The sequence below is a fragment of the Tursiops truncatus genome, chromosome 2, assembly GCF_011762595.2.
Source record: "Tursiops truncatus isolate mTurTru1 chromosome 2, mTurTru1.mat.Y, whole genome shotgun sequence".
Taxonomy (NCBI): domain Eukaryota; kingdom Metazoa; phylum Chordata; class Mammalia; order Artiodactyla; family Delphinidae; genus Tursiops; species Tursiops truncatus.
Genome location: NC_047035.1, coordinates 152,581,859 through 152,596,445, shown reverse-complemented (window position 1 = coordinate 152,596,445; position 14,587 = coordinate 152,581,859). Strand labels below are relative to the sequence as shown.

Here is a 14,587-nt window from a genome sequence, read left to right as displayed (position 1 = left end):
GACTACTTTTAGAGCCATTTTAGGTTCACAGCAAAGTAGAGAGACGGTACCCAGATGTCCCACAGACTCGCTGCCCCTCACGCCACCGCCGCCTTGCCCACCATCAGCATCTTCCGCCGGAGGGGGATGTTTGTTACAATCGATGAACCCTCACGGACAAATCACTGTCACCCAAAGTGCTATATGGGTTTTGCCACAGTAAAAAAAAAGTGGGGGAGAAAAGTGAGTGCAACATTGATAGAAAAGCCTGACAAAATGCTTAATGAGAGGAAATTATAGACAAAACTTTTAGGAACATGGATGCAAAACTCTTCAACGCTGGCTAAGAGAATCTAACTACGTTAAAAGAATAACATACAAAATATGGTTAAAATGGTAGATTTTATGTTCTATGTACTTTACCACAATTTTTAAAAAACCCCCCGAGTCCTTTACTTTCCAACCGGAAGAACAAAACCCTCAGGGGCTCCAAAGTGAAGTGGGAAGACCAGCTGGGCATCAAGGCGAAGCCCATGACCATGGGAAATCCCAGGCAGGCACCAGGACGTTCTGGCTCCCAGTCAGCGGCACAGCTGGGTGACAGTGGGGCAGGGCCCAGAGGTTCACACGCTCCTAGGATGTCTGTGACTCACGGTTTAGCTTGGCCGATTGGCGGTGAACATCTGCGGGTGAGAGGGGACCCCAGGCCCCTCAAAGCGGGGGCCTTGATCCTTAAGAAGAGGGCTGTGTACCGACAAAAAGATTCTTGAGAGGCAAGAGGCAAAGAGAAAAAGTACAAATGGAATACAGAGCCAGAAATATATATTTTTTAATTTTCGAAAGGAATACCTAGCTTCTCTGTAGGATGGGTTAGGGTAACTCCTCTCTCTTCTCTTTTCTTTTCCTCCTCGTCATTCTCCTCCTCCCCCCTTGCACCTCCTTCTTCTCCTCCTCTTATTCTCCATATGAATCCTTTACATCTGCTCCCATGTTATTTCATAAGTCACCCAAGTGTTTATCCATAAACCATACAGCATATTAAATTAGATATGTATATACATATATTTCATTTCCGACCTGAAGGCGTGCTGGGATTGACACACTCAGGTGATCACGTGACTGATCACATGATCCGCTTCTTTGACCCAAGGCAGACACTGTGTCCGTCACCTCCCTTTCCCATCTACACACCCAAGACACTTGACCTCTCTCATGGCAAGAAGCTAAACCTGGAAGACAAAAACCATTTAAAATGACTAGTATTTGTCATAATTCAAAATCATCAAAATGGACCACCGTTCAGACCATTGCTTCAACAATTTTACATCATTTTTTTCAAAGAAAGAGGAAGGTACTTGGTTGGTGTGGTTCTGTGAGTTGAGTAGTAGATACTCCAAAATTACTTCTATAATTATTGCAAATATATTCAGCTTTCTCGTCTATTATTTTAAGCTACCAACTATTGAGAAGGACTTTGCTTCACTTGTGAGTAGTTGGCAAGAGAGTGTGTGTGAGAGTGCTTTGTTCTTTCACTAGAAGACATTGCGTTAGCCTCCTCGTTGGAAGAACTTTGAAAGGAACATTCCATGAAGCACGCTCTCCAAGGGGAGGGGGTGCGGCAGGGGAGAGAGAGAGACAGAGAGAGAGAGAGAGAGAGAGAGAGAGAGAGAGAAAGAGAGATTTGAGAGAACACAGTGCAAAATACCCCTCTGTGCTCCCACTGGCAGTTGGGCTGAAAGCCCTCTATTTTCAATGACCAACAAAGCACAATTGTTATCTGATTGCAAATAATACACATTCACTGTTAAAAAAGAACACCTTGGAAAATGAGAAGACCACAAAGAATCAATTTCTTTTTGATTTTTAAAATCTTTTTGGGGTCCTTTTGGGGGGAAAATGTTTTCAAAAGAGACCCATTTTCAGGAGATTATCTACAAGGAATAAAACACCTCTTCTGACAGTTTAGGTAAGCCGTGCCAGTACACAGCAGGAACACGTATTCTCTGAAGTGACATTCAGGATCTTTAGCCAAAATTGAGAAAAACATTGGTTCCCCATAGTCCTGTATTATTGGATTTTCTGCTTGTGACAAAGGCAGAAGGACCCCTGTCCCTCTCCAATGAATGTCTATCTGACCCTCAAGAAAGACAAGTGACAAGTGGAGAACATTCAGTAAGCAGTAAAGGATCTGGTCCTCCCTGGGCTGTGACTGACCACGTGGCCTCGGAAAGGTCCACGAACGCCTCTAAAGCATGTTTCGTCCCGTGTGCAATGCGGAAGATCTTAGTGACTGCCTCCCAGTGGTTGAGAAGAATCAAGGGGCTGATGCATGGAGAGAATCTGGGGCTGTATCTGGCATATACTAAGTAGTCAAAAACGATAGTTACGTATCCGATAAATCGCCAAGCCACTGAATTTCTCTACTAAGCAACCTGCCTTGAATCATCACGCATGCCTCTAGGCAGTTAGGATACCAGTTCCGAAGTCGCCTTTCTGAATAAGACAACAAAGACGTGGGTTTATCCAAGGAGTGGCCAGCTCGCTCCCAAGTGATCTTTTTCTGTTTACTTGGCATCTGGTGCCATGAGTCTGCCTGGTGCCATGAGACTCGCGGGATTTGGGGGAAGGTGCCAATCGTGGGGGTGGAGGAAACCTCATCTTGTTTCTATCTCTCTGCTCTGCTGGGAGTGAAAAGTGTGTGATTCCCTGGACTATACTCCAGAGAGAGAGTTAGAAGGTGCCTCTCCAAGGATGGGAATGAATACTGCACCCCTGCCCTGAATTCTGCGGCAGACACTCTATCCCCACACATTGTTCCAAAGGCTACTGCTGCCGGCGGGAAAAAACAAGATGCAGCGATAGGACTGAGCTGACCCTTTGTCTACTAATCTGCAAGGCTGAAACCAATCCGGTCTGACACGTACTGTAATTGACAGGAGTGGAATGGATAGGACCCCTGCCACCTGCGCCGTTGGGGCCGCCTGATCGCACTCTTTCTGTTGTATAAATGACGACACTGAACCCCTGTCTCGGTTTTGTTCTTAAAATTGGAGTTTTAGTGCCTCCATGAACCCCTACTTATTTCTCATACACAGCGCCGAGACTTCCTTTGTTGTATGGTGTCTTTGTCAGCTCTGGCCACCATAACAAAATACCACAGACTGGGTGGCTTAACCAACAGATATTTATTCTCACAGCTGTGGAGGCTAGAAGTCCAAGATCCAGGTGCCAGCCAATGTGGTCCCTGGTGAGGACCCACTTCCTGGCTTGCAGATGGCCCACCTTCTTGCTGTGTCTTCATATGGAGGAGAGAAAAGGTGAGCTTCCTGATGCCTCCCCTTATAAGGACACTAATCCTATTAAATCAGGGTTCCACCCTTATGACCTCATTTAACCTTAATTCCTTCTTTACTTCAGATACAGTCACATTGGAGGTGAGGGCTTCAACGTATAAATTCTGTGCGGACACAATTCAGTCCATAACCTGTGGTTATAACTCAATCTCTACATTCCTAGATCCATGCCATTCATGGAACTGGTGAGCTGACAGCATTCTAGGCAACTAACCATGGGAAGAAAGCCTTCGGGGAGGAATGAGGAGGCTTGTCCCTCATTCCCTGTCTTGTCCACCAAAGCTAGAAACCTTTAGGCAGCTCCTATGTACAGGGTCCACTAGGTTTCCTTAACCTTGGATGGAGACCACTAGTGTGGCAATAAATGTTTTAAGAGCCCTACAAGTTAGTATCACTATTAAGGTCTGACCCCATGAGTTAAGAGGGGAGGAAGGTACATTCTGCAGCGATCAGAGCTCTAAGCATGCCTCGGCCAAGAACAGCTTCTTGCTCACAGGAAATGATCATCACGGTGACCTGGCTTCTCCCACAGAGACGTGAACACAGTTCAGGCAGCTTCCACACACTTGGGGCCAACTTGTGCTTCTCCCCATTGTCAGGAAACGTGAAGGAAAATTATCATTAAGCATATAGTTCACAACTATATATGGCAAAGGAAGGAATGATGCTTTGGGGACAGTGAATTGAAATCGAGTAGAGGCAACTCTCAGTTTTTCATGGCAATGGAAATCACAGAGATAAGTCATGAAATCTACAAAGTCCTCCCAGGCTCAAGGGAACTCTACTGAGGTTTCTTTTCTGCCCTAATATGTGTTTGGTCAAAACTGCTTCAAAATGCATAAAATGGACCGGTTTATGTTCCCCTGGAGGACCAGAGAAATGGCTCAAATGTGAGCGGCAGGTTGAATCCCTATAATTAGTGCTTGAATAGCCAAGAGGTGGCCAGATCTAATCGTCATCCTGGCTCCAAACCTCACCGCTCCCTTGAACACCAACCCACAAAACTGCCAGAAATGTCACTCGAATTCTTACCATGGTCCAGCCTAGGAAGAGTAGAACGAGGTTGGTGGCCACTGTCACAAACACCATGGTCAGCAAGTTCAGGACGGACGGCCCAGCCCACGCCGTGGCTTGGGCAGAGTCACCTGGAAGGATAGGATGAACCCAGTAGTAACCACTGACTAATACCCACCCTGGGGGAACCCACGGGATCACTTCAGGCCAACCAGGGAAATTTTTGGTGAATTCAAAGCTTAACTTCTGAGACATCTCTACTTCCGGGCCTTGGAACTTTAATGACCAGCGCCACCTGGTGTCCAGAGCCGATATTCCTCTTTTATAGTCAGCAAAACATACATAGTGAAGCAGGGAAAAATACTTGTGCCCTGGCCCAGAAGGTCAGGGGGCCTAAGCAGTGTGACACTGTGTTCTATCGTCCTAAATGTGCTGGTTTGATTGTGATTACTTTCCATTTCCCAAGGTACTAGAATCCTCTATGCTACCCCTGGTCCTCCAGAATCTGATTCGGGTGACTTCCTAGTAGACCCTACAGCTCTCCACGCACCTCTCTGTTTTCTGTGGAACTAAACAACCCCCCCGGACAGTGATTCTTGTCCTCATGGCTGATACATGGGAGGCAAATAGTACACATGGAATGGACGAGAGAACATAGAGGGACCGAGAGTAGGGCTGATTTTAACTCTGATCATTTTTTTTTTCAAAACTATGTTTCTCACATAGTGGAGAGAAGCAAGAGCCTGCTTGCTCTTGCTCTTTTGTCTCCTTTCTTTCCATCTGCCTCCAATTTCCCTCTACATCACCTTCCAACCGGGTCTGCACGTAATCATGCATGGATTCTATCATCATTTCCCAAATAAAGGGACACAGGCCAACATTCTTTTAGGTTTTATACATAAAAAACAATTATATGGTGTCAAGAGTGAGAAAGTTATTCCCCGTCCAATTGTCTTTCCATTTTTCTGATTCTGACGAGGAAAAAGACAAGGTCCCGGATCATGTTACTATGCCTTTAACACCTCTCAGATATCCTCGTTAGCAAAGGCAACCGTCACAGGCAAAACCGTCAGCAGGCAACAATATCCATCTATAACCGAAAAGTTTTACTTCCAAACCAGTAAGACTAGTGTGTTTTCGGTACCGATTTTAGTGTTCTTTGCAAAGTAAACTTACAAAGTTTACCAAGTCAGCTTAAGGTAAAATATTAAGTAAATCATTGTAAAGGCAGTACCACTTTATGGCAAGAACAACAGGAAGGTGCTATATGGTATGGGAATGACTTAAGTTGGGGAAAACTTGGACAACCAGACATCTTTTCCTTCTTCTCGCTGCCTTTCTGCACATCTGCACCTGGCGTGCCTTTCCAGGACTTGCTTGGCCATTTCAGGAAAGGTTAGGAAACCGGTGAAAGGTCTGGCCAGAGGTGGGCATCACTCAGACGGATGCTTCTCCCATCAACACATTGTTTCTGCACTGCATCCTTGCAGCGACAAGGCCGGCCTGTGGACCACAGTGAAAAATTCAACCCCTCTTTAGTTTTCCCAGGGGCTCCCACTTTGCAGCGATACTCATGAGCCAGGCTCAGCTTTGTAGAATCTCATTCATCAGAATCACTTGAAGGCTAACAAGCCGGCCCCTCTGCCGGGGCCACATGTGGGCGGATCGGATGTCTGGTGGCTGCCGATGCCAGCAAGATTGACAAAGAAACATGTGATGACTAAAGGTCTCAGGAAAGAACCAGGGGTTTCCATTATCCTAGGCTTTCTGGGTAATGCAATCTGAAAATCAATTCTCATTAAAAACAAGTGATACTAAGACCTCTGACAGGTTACATCTTAAGTGATAATTAAAAGCATATTTCCTGACGCTTAGCTGCTATGAAATGCATCCCTATTTATGCCACAGAGGGGGTCTCAGGCTAAGACCCTGTGGACAGTCATTCGCTCCCCCAGGAAACCTCATAGTTCCTGGAGTGTCATTCATTATTTTAATCTGATTTTCTTTACTTAAGTGAAATAGAACCTGGCATTGGCATTCTCTCTCCAATTCCACCAACAGTCCTTAAAAAGCAATTAATATCGTCATTTATTTTGCACAAATGCAGTCTTTAGTGCAACGTGTGGATGGACTTCATGAATCATCAAAAGCACCCCGCTAAGTTTTGTAAACCTTCCTCAATTAATACAAGGAGACGTGGTGGCTGAGACGTTAAACTCGATGTGAGGTGTCATAGTGGAGATCTCAATGTCGGGGGCCCAGAAGTGAGGAGTAGGGCCGACAGGGAGGCTCAGGCTTTCAGAAAAGTATGAGAATATTCACGACAGCCGATAATAGTTACTGATTTGCCCTTTTGGATATCAAGGTGTCGAATTTTATCTCAAAAACTATTGGCAAACATGCAAATGTTCAGGATCTCTTTCTCCTGAGATTTGCAGGTTATCAAAATATCTCATTAAGGCACAGGAATGAGCCACCAGGTCAAAAGAAATGTGTCCGTTATATGTTGTTTTACCTTCCCAGGGCCGCCATAACGGAGTACTACAAACGGGGTGGCTTCAAACAGCAAAAATGTATTGTCTCACAGTTCTGGAGTCTGGAGTCTGAGATCACGGTGTCAGAGGCCATGCTCTCTCTGAAAGCCCCAGGGGAGCACCCTTCCTCACCTCTTCCAGCCTCTGGCAGACCAGGTTTCCTTGGTTTGTGGCAACATTACTCCAATCTCTGCTTCTGTCTTCTCACTGCGTTTCCGTCTTTTCATCTTCTCCTAAGGACACCCGATATACTGGATTAAGGGGCCCGCCCTATTCCAATATGACCTCAACTTTTGTTTTTTTTAGACAAAGACTTTTTTGCTAGTTACAGCAAAATTAATACATATTTCCTACTAAATATTTAAGAAGCATGGAAATCCATAAAAACACTTGAACTTTTTTTTTTTGGATTTACTTATTTTATTTACTTTTGGCTGTGTTGGGTCTTCATGGCTGCACTCAGGCTTTCTCTAGCTGCGGCGAGAGGGGGCTACTCTTCGTTGCAGTGCGCGGGCTTCTCATTGCGGTGGCTTCTCTTGTTGCGGAGCACAGGCTCTAGGCGTGCGGGCTTCAGAAGCTGTGGAGCACGGGCTCAGTAGTTGCAGCACGTGGGCTCAGTAGTTGTGGCTCGCGGGCTCTAGAGCACAGGCTCAGGAGTTGCTGTGCACGAGCTTAGTTGCTCCACTGCTTGTGAGATCTTCCCAGACCCGGGCTCGAACCCGTGTCCTCTTCATTAGGAGGAGGATTCTTAACCACTGCGCCACCAGGGAAGTCCCAGCACTTGAACTTTTGTGTTCTTCTTTTTACTTATGTTGTGAGCTGGCTGAGGGGCGGTGGGAGTAATCCAGGTCATTTGGAATCCTAGTCCCAAGGCCACGGAGGCAGAACATGCCTGGAAAGGAAGCTGTACTGGTCTTCAAGGTGTTCTTGTGTTTGTTTTTGTTTTGTTTTTATGTTTTGGCTGCACTGCATGGCATGTGGGATCTTAGTTCCCCGACTAGGGATCGAACCTGCGCCCTCTGCTTTGGAAGCGCGGAGTCTTGACCACTGGACCGCCAGGGAAGTCCCCAAAGGTGTTTCCGTCAGACGCTCGTGAGTCCTGGAGGGGTCCAGGGTGGAAAGAGGCCTCCTCCTGCTCTGACTCTGCTGTCACAGCTGCCATAACATCTCTTTCCACAACTACAGGTCCCAAAGACTGTATTTGCTTCCTAGGGTTGCTGTAACAAAGTACCGTAAATGCTTGACTTGAAACAACAGAAATTTAATGTCTCACAGTTCTGGACACGGAAAGTCTGAAACCAAGGGGCAATATGACCTCCTCCTAACTAATTACTTCTTCAAGGACCCTATTTCCATAGAAGGTCACATTCTGAGGGACTGGAAGTTAGGACCACAACCTCTCTTTTTGGGAGACACCGTTCCACCCATAAGACACGTGGAAAGAGAGATTAGTCCCTAAATGATGTTTGGATAACTGGCGAACCTTTAGGGGAAAAACGAATTCCTTAATTTCTTACCCACTCCTTACACTAAGAGGCCAAAGGGATCTAAGTTTTAAATGTGAAAAGTCATTAGCACAAATACTTCTGTGCAGGCATCGTTTGAAGAGCTTTACACGTAACAAAACTGAATCCTCACAGCAACTCTGCTATTGTCTCCGTTTTACAGCAACAGAAACTGAGGCACAGACAAGTTAATTAATTTGCGGGAGGTCACACAGCTGGTAAGCGCTGGAGCTGGTTCCAGAGTCCAGCTGGTTCCTGGCAGCTTGGTTCCAGAGTCTGTGCTCTTGATCAATTTTATATGATTTTTTTTTTTTTTTTGGCTGTGTTGGGTCTTCTTTGCTGCGTGCAGGCTTTCTCTAGTTGTCGCGAGCAGGGGCTACTCTTCGTTGCGGTGCGCGGGCTTCTCAGCAGTGGTTTCTCTTGTTGCGGAGCACGGGCTCTAGGCGCGCGGGCTTCAGCAGTTGTGGCTTGTGAGCTCTAGAGCGCAGGCTCAGTAGCTGTGGCCCACGGGCTTAGTTGCTCTGCGGCATGTGGGATCTTCCTGGACCAAGGCTCGAACCCATGTCCTCTGCATTGGCAGGCGATTCTTAACCACTGTGCCACCAGGGAAGTCCCAAATTTATATGATTAATACAGTCTTGGAAGAGGGCAGCTCTAAAGTCCATTTCTTTAATGGTCATATGTAGTGTTTAAAATTTCGTAATAGGGACTTCCCTGGCAGTCCAGTTAAGACCCTGTGCTTCCAATGCAGGGGGCACGGGTTGGGTCCCTGGTCAGGGAACTAAGATTCCACATGCCTTGCAGCTCAAATAAAATAAAATAAAATATTGTAATAGATATGCATCACTTTAAAATTAATGGGAAAAATAGTTTCACCTTTCTCCTTTTCTTCTTTTCCTGCCCACATACCCCTGCCCCTGCCAGGGCCAGAGAGATGGTTAATCTGTTGGAGATTTGCAACTAAAGGAACCCAGAAGCTTCTAGGATGGAGTGTTTTCTGTAGAACTGCTCTCTTATATCTGGAATTCTCTGTCTTCCTTGGTGCTGAAACTGTTTCTGACTCGGCCAAATACAGATTTCTTTCACAGTTCTGAAGATGGCTGTGTGAGCTTTTCTAACCTTTCTTCTCCAGCATTAACCACTTACGAATCACCTGGAGAACTTGCTGAGCTGTAGCTCCTGGTGTTGAGTGGGGAGGGGGATGAACCTGAGATCCTCCGTGTTCCAGCAGCCCCCAAGGGAGGCCTAGGCCATGTCCTTGGACCACACTGTGAGCCGTGAGGTCCAAACCTCTCCTTTCTCCATCAGCCCTACCTCCCATTTCTATTTCCCTCTGAAAATCGGGACTGCAGAACTTGAACTTGAAAAAGCACAAAGGACCAAGGCTAAATCTTCTCCTAAGACTCTGTCTTCCCAACAAGCTCCTCTTGGGAAATGCCTGGGGAGAAAGAAAAATGAGAAAGGGAGTACAGAGCATTCCTATTCAGCTTGTGGAAATGTGGGCCCGAGAAATAAAGCCCTCCGACACTTCCACGTGGGAGACACCACTCAAAGCGAATTCGCCAAAAGTTGGGCTTCTGCCCATAGAAGCCAGATGGCCAAAACATGACGTGTCACCACACTGATAGTTTGGGGGCTTTGTCTGTTCATTCACTTGGTCATTTTACTGCTTATTTGCTAAGTGTGGGTCCCTGTATCAGACACGCGTTTATTTTATTATTAACAATAGAGAAATAATGTGGGGTCTTGAGCACTCTTTTCTTCTGGGATCACAAAGTGTGTTAAATAAAGCACCTTATTCCTGTGCAAAACCGGCCATGACTCCCTCTCAGCAGATGAAGGAAACTCGCACATGATTTCCTGACGGTCACCTAAGCAAGGCAGCAGAGTCAGAGCCAGCACGCAGCTCCAGGCTCTACTTTCTGCCAGTGCTTGTTGCTGAGTTCTTCGTAGCAGGGGAAGGAAAGGTATCAGCTTTTATGGATCCCCTGTCCACTGGGCAGTATGTCAGGCCCTTTATATAGGGGACCTCATCAGAGCAGATAAGTTGGCCAGAGTCAAGCTACTAACCCAATCTACTACCGTCAAAAGCAAATCGAAACCACAGTGACATATCCCCTCATACATGTTAGGGTGGCTGTGATCAAAACAACAACGGCAGCGAAAGACAACAAGTATTGGTGAGGTTACGGAGAACTTGGAACCCTTGCACACTGTTAGTGGGAATGCATTACAGTGCAGTCTTTATGGAAAACGGTATGGAGGTTCCTCCAAAAATTGGAACTAGAACTACCGTATGACCCAGAATTCCAATTCTGGACGCATATCCACAGGAATTAAATTCCAGATCTCGGAGAGAGACAACACTCTCCTATGTGCACTGCAGCATCGTTCACAATAGCCAAGACATGGGAGTAACCTAAGTGTCCACTGATGAATGAATGAAGAAAGAAAGTGTGATGGACACATACAATGGACTATTACTCAGCCTCAAAAAAAGGAAATAAAATCCTGTAACTTGTGACAATATGGATGAACCTTGAGAACATTATTCTAAGTGAAATGAGCCAGTCACAGAAGGACAAATACTGCATGATCCCCCTTCTGGGAGGAAATTAAAACAGTGCTCTCTTCAGAAGCACACACACTAAAGCTGGAACGGTACAGAGAAGATTAGCATGGCCCCTGTGCAAGGATGACACGCAAGTTCATGAAGCATTCCATATTTATAAAAAATAAAATAGAAGCAGATAGTAGAATGGTTGTTGCCAATGGGTACACAAGACGAATAACTTCTAAGGCTGTGCTGTACAACACTGTACACTGTTAACAATACGGTATTGTGCACGAAAAATCTGTTGAGGGTAGATCCCATGTTGTGTGTTCTTACCAAAAAAAAAAGGATGTTTCTGGGAATGTGAGTTGTATGCATGAACCAGGACAGTGACATCTCAGTGAAATCATGTGTTTACCACACTGTCGTGCATAAAATATCCAATGTAAAGACACACGTAGAGGGACTTCCCTGGTGGCGCAGTGGCTAAGAATCTGCCTGCCAATGCAGGGGACATGGGTTCGAGCCCTGGTCCGGGAAGATCCCACGTGCCACAGAGCAACTAAGCCCGTGCACCACAACTACTGAGCCTGCTCTCTGGAGCCTACGAGCCGCAGCGACTGAGCCCTCATGTCACAACTACTGAAGCCTGTGCGCCTAAAGAAGCCATCGCAACGAGAAGCCCGTGCACCACAACAAAGAGTAGACTCCACTCGCTGAAACTAGAGAAAGCCCTTGCGCAGCAATGAACACCCAACGCAGCCAAAAATAAGAAGAGTCAGGTACTGTGGGGGAAAAAATCATCTATATGGTCGCCAAAAAATTCCTGGTAAGTCAAGGGATTTGCAAATGGTACCGTTGCCTAGGAGTTGATACTGAAAGCATTAAGCTATTTGAATTACACTATGTAAACAGATATTTACCCCGTGCTTATTACGTAAATACAAACGTGTTTCAGTCCTCAAGGAACTTACCCTCTAATTGGGAAGATAAGAAAAGCAGATATATAATTATTTCCTATTTTACCAGCTGGGAGAGTTTGAACAAAAATATTCAGATTTCCTCTCCATTGTGGTAACTAGGATGGATGATGCAGTCAACCAGGACTGAGGGAGGAATGGTGAGATGGGGCCAACTTGGGGAAAAGGTCCCCCTGGCACGCTGAGAAGGGGATGCCTGCCCGTGACAGCGGCCTGACCGTCTTCATAGACGTCCCTTGCAGAGTCACCAGCAGGAGGACACCTCTCGGCCCAATTCAAGTTTTTTTTCTGATTCTGAGTAAACGCAGTTAGTGGCTTTTGTTCCCTGGATACTTGTTACTCCAATAAAATTGCTTATTTAAGTACGATCTGAGCCCAGTGTAGACTCCAGCCCACACTCACCACGCTCCGTTTATGACAGGAGGGAATCCCTCCTCTCAGTGACATACACAAGCCCCAGATGGAGGGTGATTTGCCACTTCCCGGAAACAAAAAGCTCTCCTTAAAATCAAGTTTAAATTACATTCCCGAATTCCTTTTTATTCTTTTGTAGAAAAGGCTAAAATCTTGACGCTGCAGAAGTTCATCGTTGCATGTCCCCCTGGTCATTAGCTCACTGCCCCCCCTCACTTTTTGTTTTCTCACTCTGCTCTCTGCAGCTACCCGGATCTCACGGACATGCAAACCCCTGCAGCTGAAACACTCAGCTCGCCCTGCAAAGGAAAGGAAAGCAGAGACAGTGTGTTCATTTAATACCTTCCAAGCAATTCAGTGTCTTCCTCCGGGATCACCCCCTTTCACTCTTGAGCCTGCGCTTATGTACATGCCTGGCTCGAGCCGCAGTTAAACTTTCACACACAAAAATCAGAATAGCGATCCCCAAGGGCCCTCGATCCGCTTCCAGCCTGACTAGCATCATGCAGGGCAAACGGCCCAAGTTGACTTGCCCAGAAAGTGGGAAGGCTGTGTTATGGAAACACTGCCTGGTGTCATGGCAACAGAACAGATAGCATCCCCCACGCCTGCCTCCATGGCCGGCTGGATGTGTGTCTAAGACATGACGGCAAAGGACCAGCCACATTCAGAATCAATCTTATTTTAGGGAGGAATTAAGTCTCCATGTCCTTTGGATGATGAATGACTGCAACCCCAAGGGCCATATCTATAGAGACAGTCACAGGAAACAAACAAAAAAGACCCATGACTTGCTTCAGTTCATCCTTCATCGGAATATAATATATAGTTTTATTTTTACATAAGGAGGAGAATTTATGTCAGACTTTCATCCTGTTCTTTGTACATGATCTTATTGAGTGTTCACCACCAGACACCTGTGCATACGCTGTTTGCACAGTGTTGTAGGACACTCCGTGGGGTTTATTCCTAAGAGATCAACGGTCTCTGCCCTCAGGCGTCTATCCTCAAAAGTGCAAAAAATGAAATGAGGCTTCTCCTTGAACCTCAATCTTTGCTTTAAAAATAGGGAAGGAGTGAAATGGTTGCCTAGCATATTAGAATAAACATTTTCTCAGCTTTTAATCAATCACATAGTTGTTAATTGTCAACTAAGGATGGAGAAGAAAACCCATCTGTTATCTGTGAATGGAAACCTGGTACAAACTTGCACCATCCTTGAAACTAATGTGGGCAAATTTCCCTGCCACAAATTGGCATGTGCTTTAGGCAAATACAGAGAAACTGTAGAATTAAACAGGAAGAACGTAACTGGAAAAGTGGAACTTGACCTGAAAGCAGCACATTATATTCTAAACAAAGAAGAGCAGAATTTGATGATCCCCTCTTGGATAAGGAACGTGATCATTCCGTTCCTGTACAACTCGTTCTGGCTACAGCGCATCCCAGGCCCCCAGTCCTTCTCCTTCTTGCCTCCGGGGTGCCCACCCCTGCGAAGCACGGCTTGTGGTCTGTTTCTCACTTCTAATCAGGACGTATCCTCCAAGTCCCAACAAGAGCAGTTCTGCCCTGCCCCCTCTGCCAAGAACAGAAGACAGCTGGGAGCAGTGTTACTAAGCAAAGAGATAGGAGGAGAACAAATACATATTCTCTCCCCATTGGGCTTTCAGATGAAGAAAGATGCATAACCCTCCATCGGTAGAGAAAACTAAGCCTCAGTAAGTCAATGGAAATTACCTGTGAAAGTTGATAAGTGTAACATTACGTAGAGCTGGATGATTTTGTTGAAAGGACTTTTAAACTCCTTCTAAACAGATGAATGTCAAGGCTCACCATCACTGACTTCCCTGAGTCCAACAAGCATGAACTTGACCTGACAGTGACTTTATTCCCACCCACTCCCAGTTTTTGGAGCAAGTTGAAATAGTTATTTCTTCCATCCTCTGGCCATCTGCTCTCCTCCCGCACAAAGGGAGTCAGTGAGGAGCGCCCCCGCCCCAGATTCCATTAATTCTGACCCTTCCCAGCTTCTTTATATTTTTACCACCCCAGAGTTACATGGCTAGTGCCTTTCATGCTTAATTCCAAGCAATTGTGAAACATCCAATTCTTTCTATCTTCAGAAGTACAAAGCCAGGACGGCAGGAAGATCAGAAAAGCAAGAAGACAAATCTGACATTTATTTTCTTGTTTTTGAAGGACATCACAGCACTCAGATGAGATGTCAGATTTGTAAATAGGTCACGGGGCTGCA

The 14,587-nt window shown here is 45.9% G+C and overlaps 1 non-coding gene across 1 annotated transcript; it reads left to right on the top strand.

Moving 5' to 3' along the window:
• Window positions 1-11,008: 11,008 nt before the first annotated feature.
• LOC117311257 (U6 spliceosomal RNA) lies at window positions 11,009-11,115 on the top strand. Its single transcript, XR_004525482.1, has one exon. It is a non-coding gene; the product is annotated as a U6 spliceosomal RNA (small nuclear RNA).
• The last annotated feature ends 3,472 nt before the right edge of the window (window positions 11,116-14,587 follow it).